At 53.4% G+C, this 12424-nt stretch overlaps 1 pseudogene; it reads left to right on the top strand.

Moving 5' to 3' along the window:
- Positions 1–12424, top strand: part of LOC141729581 (uncharacterized) — a 425427-nt pseudogene that overhangs the window by 401817 nt on the left and 11186 nt on the right.

The raw sequence follows: 12424 nt of genomic DNA, 5'->3' as shown, positions 1-12424 counted from the left end.
TCAGGTGGTGTTTATCCGTGAACTCCTTGGATAGACCCACACTGGAAGACCTGTTCTTTTATCCTTGGATGTGGGATATTCCTCTGCCATAGAAGAAGGGAGAGAGCCACAGGCACACTTTGATCCAGAGCCCTGGTAAGTTCCTGCTCCACACATGCCTTGGCAATGAGAAGCAAAGGAACCCAGAACTTTTTGTGCTGCCTGTGTCACTGCACCAGGGTCATGGGATGGGAACACACAGCCCTTGCGCTGGAGCTGAGCTGCTCTGCCCAGCACTGGTGGCCGCCATCCAAGCTGGTTTTGCTTGTCCTGGTTCCCTGACAGCTGGGACCCTGGGCAGAGCCCTGAGAGCCTGGTCTGCCCCCAGGGAAGGAGAAGGAGCCCCTGGAGAAGCTGTACCGGGTGGGGATGCTGCTGCTGCTGCTGCTGGAGACAGTGAGGGTGACATCAAGGATGACAAGCTCTTCCTCAGCCTGGCCACTGGAGGCTGAAGGTGATGGACTTTGATTCTGGCACCTTCTTCAAAGCCAAACTCCACAGGGAATTTGCAGATGAGTCCCCACCTGGGGAAATTCTGCCACATTTGGGCATGGCCCAGACTGGCATGGAACCAAAGGTTCCCCCTTTGCTGGGGCAGATGCAACTCATTCTTCAGTCACTGCCCAGCTGCTTTTGGCAAGGCTGGGGCATAGGCTGGGGTGGGTACGAAATGGGAGTGGGCTCCGGCCCTGCCAAAAGCCCCCAGCACCCACCGTGCCCCGGGCCGGGGCTGGGGCTGGGGCAGCCAGCCCGACACAAACCAACCCCATGGTGGGAGCAGAGGTGGGGCTCCAGAACCTGTGCACAGCTGCTTTGCTGTGCAGGCAAGAAAGGGCTTGGGCTGCTCCACTGTCCTTGTTTGCTTTGGGGTCACCGTGATTTTGGGGGGCAATGCAGGGGGAAAGGGAGTAAGTGTGGGCTTCCCTCACCCATGGGTGGGTTTTTCCCTACCATGCAGGGGTAAAATGAGGGCCATCCTCGAGACCCTTACAGAGATGGAAGTTTCTACTGTTTTTCTTGTTTTCCCTTTTTGTCTCTAATCTCTTTTCAATAATGTGTTGTTTGTTTTTCCACAGAAAGTGTTCGAGGTGGTCCAGTGTGGACGGGGAAGTGCTGGGGAGCAGCTGTGGCGTGGATGGGCCGTGCCCTTGGAGAAGGCTGAGGCCATGGTTTGGGAGCAGCTTTTCTTCCAGCCATGGGTGGCATGAGGTGGGTCCCTGTGTGCTTGGCAGGGTGGGATCAGAGCTTTTGGGAGGTGGGAGCGAGCACAGGAGCATCCTGCTCTGGGCAGCTGCTGGGCGCTGGATGTGCCATGGCTGGCTGCAGGCTGGGCACACGTCCTGCCCTCCTGCTCTGTGCCAAAGGCAGCAGGGATGGGCAGCTCTGGGCACAGCTCTGGGCACGGCCAGCATGGCCTGGACACCGCAGGCCTTGGCGCAAGGGCACAGGAACCCTCAGCTGATGGGCACTTTCTGCTTTCTCTCCTTGAGCTGGGCTCTGCGGGTGCTGAGGCTGCTCTGGGCTCTGCCAGGGCTCTGCTGGGCTCAGCCCTGGGCCCAGCTGGGCTGGCTCTGCCCTCACATTGCTCTGACAGCTCTGCATCAGACGAGCCCGCTGCAAGCACAGCGCCTGAGCTTTCTGCTTTGGCAGGTGAGTGAGACTCTGCTGCAGGCCCAGAGATTGCAGCTGGGGACACACATCCAACTGGCAAGGACCCAAACTCTCCACAGTCCCAGCTGAATGCCTGGATCTGCACAGGGTGTTTTGTCCATCCCATTCTTCCTTCTTGATTGGCTGGAATTGTGCAATTGCACTTTCTTCCTCCTCCAGAAGTGCCACGAGTTGGCCAAAGCTGGTGAGTGGGCTGTGCTCTTGAGGCAGTGCAGTCTGGAGCTGAAGGATGGAGAATTGCCCTTCTGCACTGCCAAACCAGAGCAAAAAGCCATAAGTGGGACTTTGTGTCTCTATTATATCCCTGACAGTTTCAACAGGAATATGCAGCTCATTCCCAGGCTGAGAAGGAAGGTAATATTCTAAAGGATTTGGGGTTTGACAGAGTTTCCATTCCCAGTCCTGCTTGGAGCTGGAAGGGCACAAAGCAATTTCCTCTTGCTTCAACCACAATTTCAAATACCAATGTTGGAAACAAAGCCCAAAATCTTTTAAGAGGCTACTGAGGTCACAAAGATGGATCCGTGCCATCAGCACATTTACAATGTAAAGAATTGAGTTCTCTTTTGTAAAAGATTGTTTACCTTTTAATGCAAAGAATGTAACTTTGCATTTATGTTTTGTTTTTTTTCATTAACTGTATGTTATGTTTTTTCTCTAACACTTAGATTTTACTCTTATCTTTTACAATTTACCTATTTTTCCATTTTTCCTTTTTTTTCCTTTCAATAGAAAACATGTCCTACAAAAGGAACGTCCTTTGCTCCTGGTTCCCATGTGGAGCAGCTCCCTTCCTGCTGGCTGAGCTGCTCAGGCAGAGCCCGGCAGCTCCTGGCCCTGCAGGGCTGAGGCTTTTCCCCATTGCTGGGCACAGACTAATGGAGCAGCACTGCTGAACTCGGGCACACAGAGGGACCAGCAGCAGCTGCCTTTGGCCACCTGAGGCTCCAAGGCCCAAACTCTGAGCAGCCAGGGCTGGAAGAGACTGGCAGGATCTGATCCCTGACTCTGGGCCAGGGCTGCACAAATGACCCCCCAGCAGCAGCAGCAGCAGCAGCAGCAGCAGATGGAGCTGACTTTGAGCACAGCCCCTGCCCCTCTTCCCTCCCGTGTGCAGCGGTGTCACAGCAGCCTGAGGCACCTGGGAGCCCCCAGTGCCAGCAGGGACTGGAGATGGCAGCCCTGGGCTCCTGGAGGCTGTGCAGGGAGCAGAGCTGGGCACTCCTGTCCCTGGGGAGCTTCCAGATGGAAAAGGCTGCTGTGCCCAGGCAGCTGCAAGGGCACAGAAAGGGGGCTCTGGAGCACTGGATCTGTGCCAGTGCCACAGTCCTGGGCAGCAGCCAGCGAGCCCTGGGGGAACAGAGGGCACAGCAAGAGGGACAGAACCAGGCAAGTGCAGAGACTGGAGAGAGCCAGGCCCGGGAGCAGGAACAGCTGCTCCATTGCACTCTTGGAGAAAGCTCTTGGCTGGTTCAAAGTGCTGAAAGGCGTGAAGGGCAGAGAGGAGGCCACAGCAAACAATGCTCCTGCTTGCACAGCCTCCCCTCTCCGTGTCCCAGAAGGAATTGCATGGACTGTGTTCTCTCTGAGTCGTCTCGTTCAGCATGAGCAGCTCAGCACCAGGAGCTGAAGGAGCTGAAGCCTCAGGCCACAGGAGCTGGGCAAGAGGGAACTTTTGGAGCAAAGGAATGCTGCTAAAATAGCCCCAGCTGAATGCAGTGGATAGAATCATGGAATCACAGAATCCTTTCTGTTGGAAAAGCCCTCTGAGCTCACCCAGTGCAGCCGCTCACCCAGCAGTGCCAAGCCCAGCACTAAACCACGTCCCTGAAGTGCCAAGGCCTGGACACCAGCCCTGAGTAAGGCCTGGACAGCAGGCCCTGAGCCAAAGGTGGGCTCTGGATGAACCTTCCCAGCAAAGGTTATCTTTGTATCTGCTCCCTGATGAAATATGCATGGTCATTAGCACTGTGATAGATGTAGCCACTCATTAGTGAAACATGTATTGACCTTTGTGTATTTAGAAGCCAGACAAGGCCATGAAATCTGGCATCTGGCCTTGTTTGGGGCAGTATGGTCAAAGTCACCTCCCTTGGTTCCTCCTTGAACCCTGGCCAGGCTCTGGGAGGGACCCAAGAGGAGGATGAAAGCAGATGTTGCCACACTAGCAGTGCTGTCAGTTTGTTCATTCAGCACTGTCAGAGCTGGGCCCTCTCCCAGCGGGGTTGGAGCCTCACCTGGGGCTGGAGGCACCTGCAGGAATTGCCAGTGCCCAGGAGTGGCTCTGCAGCCCTTGGCTGTGACAGCTTCCCCAGCTGCTGTGTGGATCTGGGGGATGGTAAAGGCTGAGGGTAAATGCTGCTGGATCTTTGTTAATCACTGCTGCAATCTTTGGTGGGGATGGTTGGGTGCATTGCTGAGCTGCTCCTTTTGTGATTCTTTGCTGCTCTGAACTGCAGGAAATGACACTGATTCCTTCAGCTGGAGTTTGCAGGAATTTGGTACTGACCCTGCCCACTGGTTAAACAAAACTGGCACAGTCTGGCCAGATGCCAACAAAATGTCACTTGTTCAATGTAAATGTGAGGAATCAGTCCCAACAGAAATTCCCAGCTGGGAAGCCCTTCCCTGGAGTTCCCTGGCTCTGGAGTGGGCTGAGGTCAGAGCCCTGTGTGAGCAGTGGGGCAGTCCGGTAAAAGAAGCTGCACCCCTGGATGGCTTCAAATGCATCCAAAAATTGCACATGGAAAAGGAAAAGACCTTGTGGGTTTGGGCAGACAAAGATGAATTTATTGAGAGTACATAGGAAACAGCACCTTCAGAAGGAACAATTATTGTTGGAATGCTCCCACATGGAGCAACAGAAGAAGGTTTTAATCTTGAGCTGATATGCATTTGTACAAGTGAAATATTGATATAATAAATATCTATATACATATTTATAGTATAATAAGACATACATATAATATATCTATATATACATATATATATAATTCATATATATGTTAATATATTCACATATATAAGTGGGTATATATGTGTATACACATATGTGTAAAACAATATGTATATATTGTTTATATTGTTTAACACATCCTGCCAGACCAGATCTCCCTGTTTGCCCCAAGGGCCCCTTTGGGAAATGCTCTGATCCATGGGGCTCCATGTGAAGGCTGCTGTGACACTGAGGGACTTGCACAGGAATTCCATCCAGGAGCCTGGGTGCCCTACAGGGACGGGGACCCGGCCCCTTCCAGCCAGAGGGGAAAGGGTCCCCCCAAGCCTTGTTAGCCACAGACAGCATGGGAAGGCTGAACAGCAAAGGGCCTCGGGGCATTATTCTGGAATTAAAAAGGTGCCAGCTCCATGGACAACAGAACTCTTGTTCCTAATTTGAATGAGATTGAGAAAAAAGAATGAAGAATGGTGTCACTAAAGTACTACTGGTGTCTGTAAGGTGTACCTTGATAGTCAGCCAGAATCTTTGTCTGCCACAAACACCTCCAGTGTTTCACCAAGGAATTGGTCATCAAAATGTAATGATGGGTTATGATGAATTGCTGATCTTCCTTTGTAATTCTTTGCTAATGATGATGTGCTTTGCTGAGTTTATCCTTTTGTAATTCTTGGCAGGTGTGCATGATATAAATGACACAATTCCTTAAGTTGGTGTCTGTGTCTTTGGTAGTGACCCTGCCCACTGGTGAAACAGGGCCCCCTCTTGCCTAAGTGTTCCCTGGGAAGGCAAAAGCCCTCACTCCAAAATTTCCCCCTTCCTCCCTGTTCCCCCCTTCACACCCTGAGCATGATGTGCTCTGGTCTGGGCTATGCCCGGGCTCAGTTGGGTTCCCCTGTCCTGGCTGTGTCCCCTGCCCAGCTCCCCCGCAGCCCCAGCCCCTCCCCAGCGTGGCTGACGAGGGGCAGGACAGGCCTTGGCTGTGCTGCAGCTCAGCAAGAACAAAACCATCTCTGCGTGCTCAGCCCTGTGCTCAGCACCCAGCCCAGCAGTGTCTCAGTGCCAGGGGCTGTGCCCTCAGTCCCTGCCAGGGGTTTCCATGGCAACTGCCAGGCCAGGTGACCCAGGTGTCCCCCCAGTGCCAGTTGCCATGGAAACAGTGCCCAGCTCTGCCCCTTTCTGTCTGGCTGACCTGGCCTTTGGCCCTGGCAGTGCCGGTGGCTGCTGGTTCCTGGTGCCTGAGCGGCCAGCGCGGCACAGGGCAGGTGGCCATGGCACAGCCCCCAGCAAGGGATCCCCTCTGGCTCTGGGCACTGACACCAGCCCTGAGCAAGGGCCCAGGGCAGCTTTCCATGGCCACCAACCATCACTATGGGGCCGGGCATTGGTTGCCATGGCACCAAACCAAGGAATGGGTCCTCCATGGCCGTTGCCATGGCACCTGGTGGCTCCAACGAGTGTCACTGCAATTGTACCTGGAACAGCCCTGGCACTGCTTTGTCCCAGGGTTGCCATGGAGCTGAGGACAGCAGCAGCTGGTGCTCTGCAAGGGCCCTGGGGCAGACAGGAAGGAGCAGCAGAGCAGGGGCTGATCCATCCCCAGTGCGCTGCACAGCCCAGGGCAGCGTCCCAGAGCGTCCTCATGGAGCTGCCAACAACATCCCCCCTCTGCAGCCCTGGCCTCTCCCCCAGCTCACACAGGTGCCCCATCCTTGCAGGCACAGACACGGCAGCACTGGCTCAGCAGCCCCTGTTTGCATTGCACAGAGCAGGGGGAGAACCCCCATGCTGTTGGTGTGGGGACATGAACCTGAGGGAGCACAAATGCCATCAGCCCCTGGGGCCAGCAGGGGCTGGGGGATGGCAGGGAAACCCCCAGGTTTGTCCTGGCCTCTGCACTCAGCCAGAAAGTTTGTTCCCATCAGCTGGAAGTGCCCTGTGAGCGCCATCCTGTGGGTGCCCTGTGATGGCACTCAAGGTGATCTGTTCCATAACCTTGCTGGGCACCCAGGTCAGGCTGACAGGCCTGGAGGTCTCCAGATCCTCCTTCCAGCCCTGCTTGGGGATGGGCTCACACTGGCACCTCCAGTCCTCTGGGACCTCTCTGCTGAGCCAGCACTGATGGTAAATGATGGAGCGCAGCCTGGGGAGCTCATCTACAGCTCCCTCATTGCCCTAGGATGGATCCTGTCTGATCCCATTCACCTGTGAGCATCTGAGTGGCTCAGCAGGTCACCCACTGCTTCCTCCTGGATTCCAGGGCCTGTTCTGCTCCCTGTGCCCATCTACCAGCTCAGGAGAACTCTTGTCCTGAGGATATCCTCTCCTAATATTGAAAATTGAAACAAACTAGGGGTAAAGTAGCTCAGCCTTTTCCTTATCTTTTGTTACTATATTCTCCACTGCATCCAATAAAGAGTAGAGGTTCTCCTACTCCTCCTTTTTGCTATTATTTTTTCTGTAAAAACATTTTTATTCTTTTTGCAGAACCCTCCAGGTTAAGTTTTAATAGCGTTTTCAACTCTCAGCTTCTCTTTCTCTATGACCCAGCAACATCCTTAAAGACTTCCTGAGTTGCTGGTCCTTTTTCTATCCCTGAGTCTCCAGAAAAGCTCCATGGGCAGCCAGGCCTGTCATTTTCCTCACTAGCTCATCTTTTGCCGCACTGGGACAGGCTGCTTCTTCCCCCTTATGATTATTTTCTTGAAATGTGTCCGTCCTTCCAGGACCCCTTTGTTTTTAAGGGCTGTTTCCCCTAAAGCAATCAGTACCTGATTAAGTATTCCCCAAATCTGCAGCCTAACCAGGCCAAAGTCTGCCCTTCCTATTTCCAGGGCAGAAGCTTTGTTGCTGCCCCTCCCTCTTTCACAGAACATTGAACACTTCATTATTTCATGGTCACTGTGCCCCAGGCAGCCTCTGAGCCCCACATCTGCCCCCAGCCCTTCTCTGTTTGTGAACAGCAGCAGACAGAGCTTTCCTTGGCAGTGGGAGAGTCACCAAAAATTCAGTAAAACAGAAAACTCCTTAGCACCAGTGTAGCATTAAGAAGCAGCATTCTTTATTCAGCTGGATGCATGGGGGAGAGCTCCTCCCAAAGCCATGCGTGCTGAGTACAGGAAAGTTTCTGTTTATTTTCTGTATTTTGCATACATATTCATTGATTGTCCTGGACTAAAAATACATATGATAATCATTTCCCCAAAATCATTAATATATTTCCCCTCTCCTTTACCCATGCATTCTCCTGTCCTGGGGGTCTTCCTGGTGGTCCCTGGTGCTCGTGGACCCCAATGTTCCCGTGGGCCTGGCTGAGCTGGCAGGACACTGAGGCTGCTGAACTTCCAGTTCCCTTCTCACACAATGGGCACTGTGTGGTTTCCACAGGCCTGGGGTTTCGAAGTGAAGGGAGACGACCATCCGATTGATGAGCATCGACTCCGATTTATTGATCAACCAGGCACCTTTTATAACAGTGTTAATTCACTTCATGCATATTGCAAAATCTGAGCTCCCGATAGGCTGTAGAGAAAACTTCAGCTCCTCCTTCTGTTTACAATAGCTGAAATTTGTTTATTGAAACCAAGATCAGTGTTCTCACCATGATATGAAAAGTTCTCAAAACCTTTATATCTGTTCCCAGAATGGCCATCTGTTCCCACAGCAGCCAAGGACAGAATATTGCCTGTTTTTGAGGAAACGGTCTGAGAAACTTGTTGTTTATATAAAAGGTGGCTGAGAACCTTAATTATTTACAGAATCAAGCCTGGGAAGTGCTGCTTTACAGCTGCCTTTTATTTTTCCCTTACCTGAGTACCTTCATGGCCACTTTCTTTAAGCTATGCTTGAACCAGGCTTGAACCAGGCTCTCCACACTGGGGTTGTGGAGAACAAGCTCCATGTGTGAGCTCACCTGGTGAAGACAATTTATCATCTGGTACCATGTGGTCACAGAGTGGGCTATGACATCACAGAGACCAGGACCCCGGCCCCCCGTCCCCGTGTCAGGCTCTGGGGTCGATCTCGTGGAACATCCTCTGGGGGAGGCTGTAGGGCCCCGGGGGCGGGGGGACCCGGGGGGACAGGGGACCCCGCTGTGCACGAGCAGGGTTGGACTGCTCTGGGGGGAGCTGTGAGGGGGGCCGGGGCAGAGTGACCTCCCCAGGGACCTCACACAACCCCTGTGATGTCACACTGCCCCTGTGATGTCACACAGCCCCTGTGATGTCACCCAGCCCCAGTGATATCACACTGCCCCTGTGATGTCCCAGAGCCAACTCTGAGACACCACGCTATGATGTGATACAGCTGCTCTGTGATGTCACTGAAGTCTCTGTGATGTGTCGGAAAGTCACTCTATGATTTCACAATCTCTACTGTGATGTCATGATGTCACAGCCTGCTCTATGATGTTACACAGCCACCCAGTGTTTTCACAGCCTACTCCCTGATGTCACAGACCCACCTTCTATGATGGCAGGATCTGCTCTATGGCCTCACACCCTACTCTATGATGTCACAGTCAGCTCTGTGATGCAACAACCCCCTCAGTGATGTCACAAAACCCTCTTTGTGATGTCATACTGACACTCTGTAAGGTCACAGCACATACCTTGACCACACTGCCAACTCTATGATGTCATGCAGCCATGCCATGATCTCACAGCCTGGTCTGTGATGTCACACAGTTCCCTCTATGACGCTGAAGCTGCTCAGTGACCTCACACAACAAACTGTGATGTCACAGCCCAATCTGTGACCTCACAGCCCCCTCAGGGCTGTCCCACAGCCCCTTGCTGACATCACAGCTGCTCTGTGCCTCTGTGACACAGCCACAGAGGTGCTGCTTGTGACACAGCCCCTACTGGGACATGCCACAGCCCCTGCCAGTGCGGAGCCCCTGTGAGCTCTGTCTGTGCCCTGCTGGTGTCCCTGAGGGGCCCTGGCAGTGCCCCAGCCCTGCTGGGCTGTGCACAGGAGCTGCTCCTGGCCAGAGCTGTTTCTCTGCAGCACTGCCCTTGCCAGGAGCTGCCTCTGGGCCAGGAGCCCGGCCCAGCTCAGCAGCACAGACACAGCACAGGGACTTTAATCACCCTCTGGGGCTTTGCTGCTCTTTGCATCAGACTCAGTCCCTCACAGTGTGCCCAAAAACTTCTCAAAAACTCAAAAATAAATTGAAACACAGAAGTTTTCTTGAAGGGTTAATGGGTCCCATTGAAGGACAGGACCGAGAAAGTGTCTGCAGGTTCCAGGGAGAGCAGAACACTGGTGGCAGTGATGACAGGTGGAGACAAGCGAGGGAAAGGTGTCTCTGCTGCTGAGCAAACCTGCGCCTCTGTCTCTGCAGGCTGTCGGCATCCCCCGGCTGCCCCACCTGGTTAGCCCCTTCCTTTGCTGACAGCTCTGCCTCCTGCCTGCCTCTGCCTGGCCACACAGAGCCTTGGGCTGCTCCAGGCTCCTGCTGGGGACGTGCTGCACCACAGCCCTGCCCTGCCAGGGAAATTCCTTCCTGCTGGTGTTGAGTGTGGGCCTCTCCAGCTGCCCTTGGTGCCATTATTTCCTTCTCATGCTTATATCCTCCAAGAAGAAAAGCTCCAGCCTGACATCACCATTCAATCCCTCGCAGGCTATTCCCTTTCAGTCCTCAGTCTCTACTCCACTGACCACAGAGGCTGCAGACTCTCCCTGCTGGTTTTGTGATGAGGCCTCCAAACCCCATCTTGGGAGATTTTTGAGTCCTCTCCAAGGTCTGTGAAAAGGGAAAAATAGCATTCGAAGTTATTTTAAAATAAATCCGACAGTGACAGAAAACAGGTCAGTATGTTTAAACTGAATGGGGACAAATTAACATTTGTTACAAAGAGGAAATATTTTACAATTAAGAAAGTGGATGGAAACTGCAGCTGTTTTTCCAGAGAAGTGGATTCCCCATCCCAGAAATTTTCCAAGAGCAGGAGATTTGTGTAGCCTTGCCCATTGAAACCCTCTCATCCCCAGGGACAGAATTCCTGTAGTGTGGGTTCTCTGATGTGCTGGGTGCCCTCACAATGCTTCTGGCCAGAATGTCTGCTGAGGGCAGCCAGGCTGCTGCAGGGGCAGTAACCTCACAGCCATCACCATGGCAGTCCTGTCCCCTGGGCCTGGCTCTGCCCTTTCCTCTGCCCCTGCCTTGGCTCTGCTGCCATGAAGAGTTTTGTCATTAATATCTTGTCCCCGAGGTGCTGGGGCCAATGGCTTCCCAGTCAGGCTCCTGGAGCAGAAGTGGCTTTTCAGAGCCCAGCCAGGAATGGGCCCTGAGGCAGCAGCTCTGCAGTGGTGGCCACCAGGCCGGGCTGCCAAGGGAGGCTTCTGGCCACGGCCTGCAAGCAGCTGCTGCTGCCAAGGTGCCTTTGGTGCCTCAGGCTCTCCCTGGCACAGCTCCCAGCACGGCACTCTGCCCTTGTGCCCAAGCCCTTCCCTGTGCTGGGGCTGGCCTGGGGCTTTTCCTGCAGTGGGACCTGTCCTGCTCATGGCACAGGAAAGGCAGTTCCTGCTGGAGCAGGAGGCTCTGCCTGCAATGGGCTCCAACAACTCTGGCAAGGCCCTGCTTGTAAAGCCTCCAGTGGGAAATGAAGGAGGGGAGTCACACTGCTTTAGGGGTGAATAATGCTGAAACCAGCCTGACTCCTCCATCCCAAAGTTCAACATCCTCAGAGGGAATTGATACTGTGGCAGAGATGGAAAAATCCCCAGAGAAAGAACAACTAAGGGACACCACTGAGAGCTTCTGCAGAGCTGCTGAGCTGGCCCAGCCTAGGCACATCTGACTGACAGGGCAGCACCTCAGATGAGAAAAGTCCCATCCCAAATTTTAATGGCAGCATCTCCTGACATTTCCCTTCTTGAGGGGTGTGGGGATTCCTCCCAGCGGTGGGGACACCCTCAAGGTCACTGCTCCAGGCTGAGCCAAAGGGAATTGCCCATGGTCATTGGTCTGGGGGAGTGACATCAATCTCTGCTTAATTACAGGTTTTGCTTAACACAGTTGCTGTGAAATAATTTCCTAGTGCTCTATATAATATATATTACATCTCTTACATCCTGGCATAAATATTTCTGATTAAGGCAATTTTGTCTAATCATTATCATAATAGAGAATACATATTTATATAAATACATCTGCCCATGACAGGAACCCTTTTAATGTCTGAGACAAGCCGGCTCTTTGGCAGCCTGGGGACTCCTGAGATGTCAACGTGGAGCCCCCATGAGTGCCTGTAACAGATCGGTGCCTTTTCAGCCCAAGGACCCCTGGGATGTCACCATGGAATGGCTGTAACTGCCTCTGACCACAGGGCTCTTTACCATCCCCAGAAAGCCCTGGGAGGTCTCCATGGGGCCCCTGTCTGTGCCTGTGACATTCCAGCTCTGGAACAGCCTGGAGACTTCTGGAAAGTCCCCATGGAACCCCTCTGAGGGACTGTGACAAATCTGGTCCTTAGCAGGCAACCATCACCAGCCTCCTGTTGCTGTGGTCAGTTTCCATAGCAACAATCCCCAGGCCCCTGTTGCTATGGTCAATCACTTGGCAGCTCCATGGCGACTCCATGCCAGGGGTGGTTGCCATGGACACCAGCTCAGGCCTGCAGCCACAGCCCGTTGCCATGGCAACCATTGGCATTCCCATCCCCAGGCTCATGGGATCCCAGAACCACAGAATTGGCTGAGCTGGGAGGGACCCATCAGGATCCTCCAGTCCAACTGCTGGCCCTGCACAGG

The sequence above is a fragment of the Zonotrichia albicollis genome, chromosome 7, assembly GCF_047830755.1.
Source record: "Zonotrichia albicollis isolate bZonAlb1 chromosome 7, bZonAlb1.hap1, whole genome shotgun sequence".
Lineage (NCBI taxonomy): Eukaryota > Metazoa > Chordata > Aves > Passeriformes > Passerellidae > Zonotrichia > Zonotrichia albicollis.
Note: the sequence above shows the minus strand (reverse complement) of the source record. Positions and strands in the feature narration are given on the sequence as shown.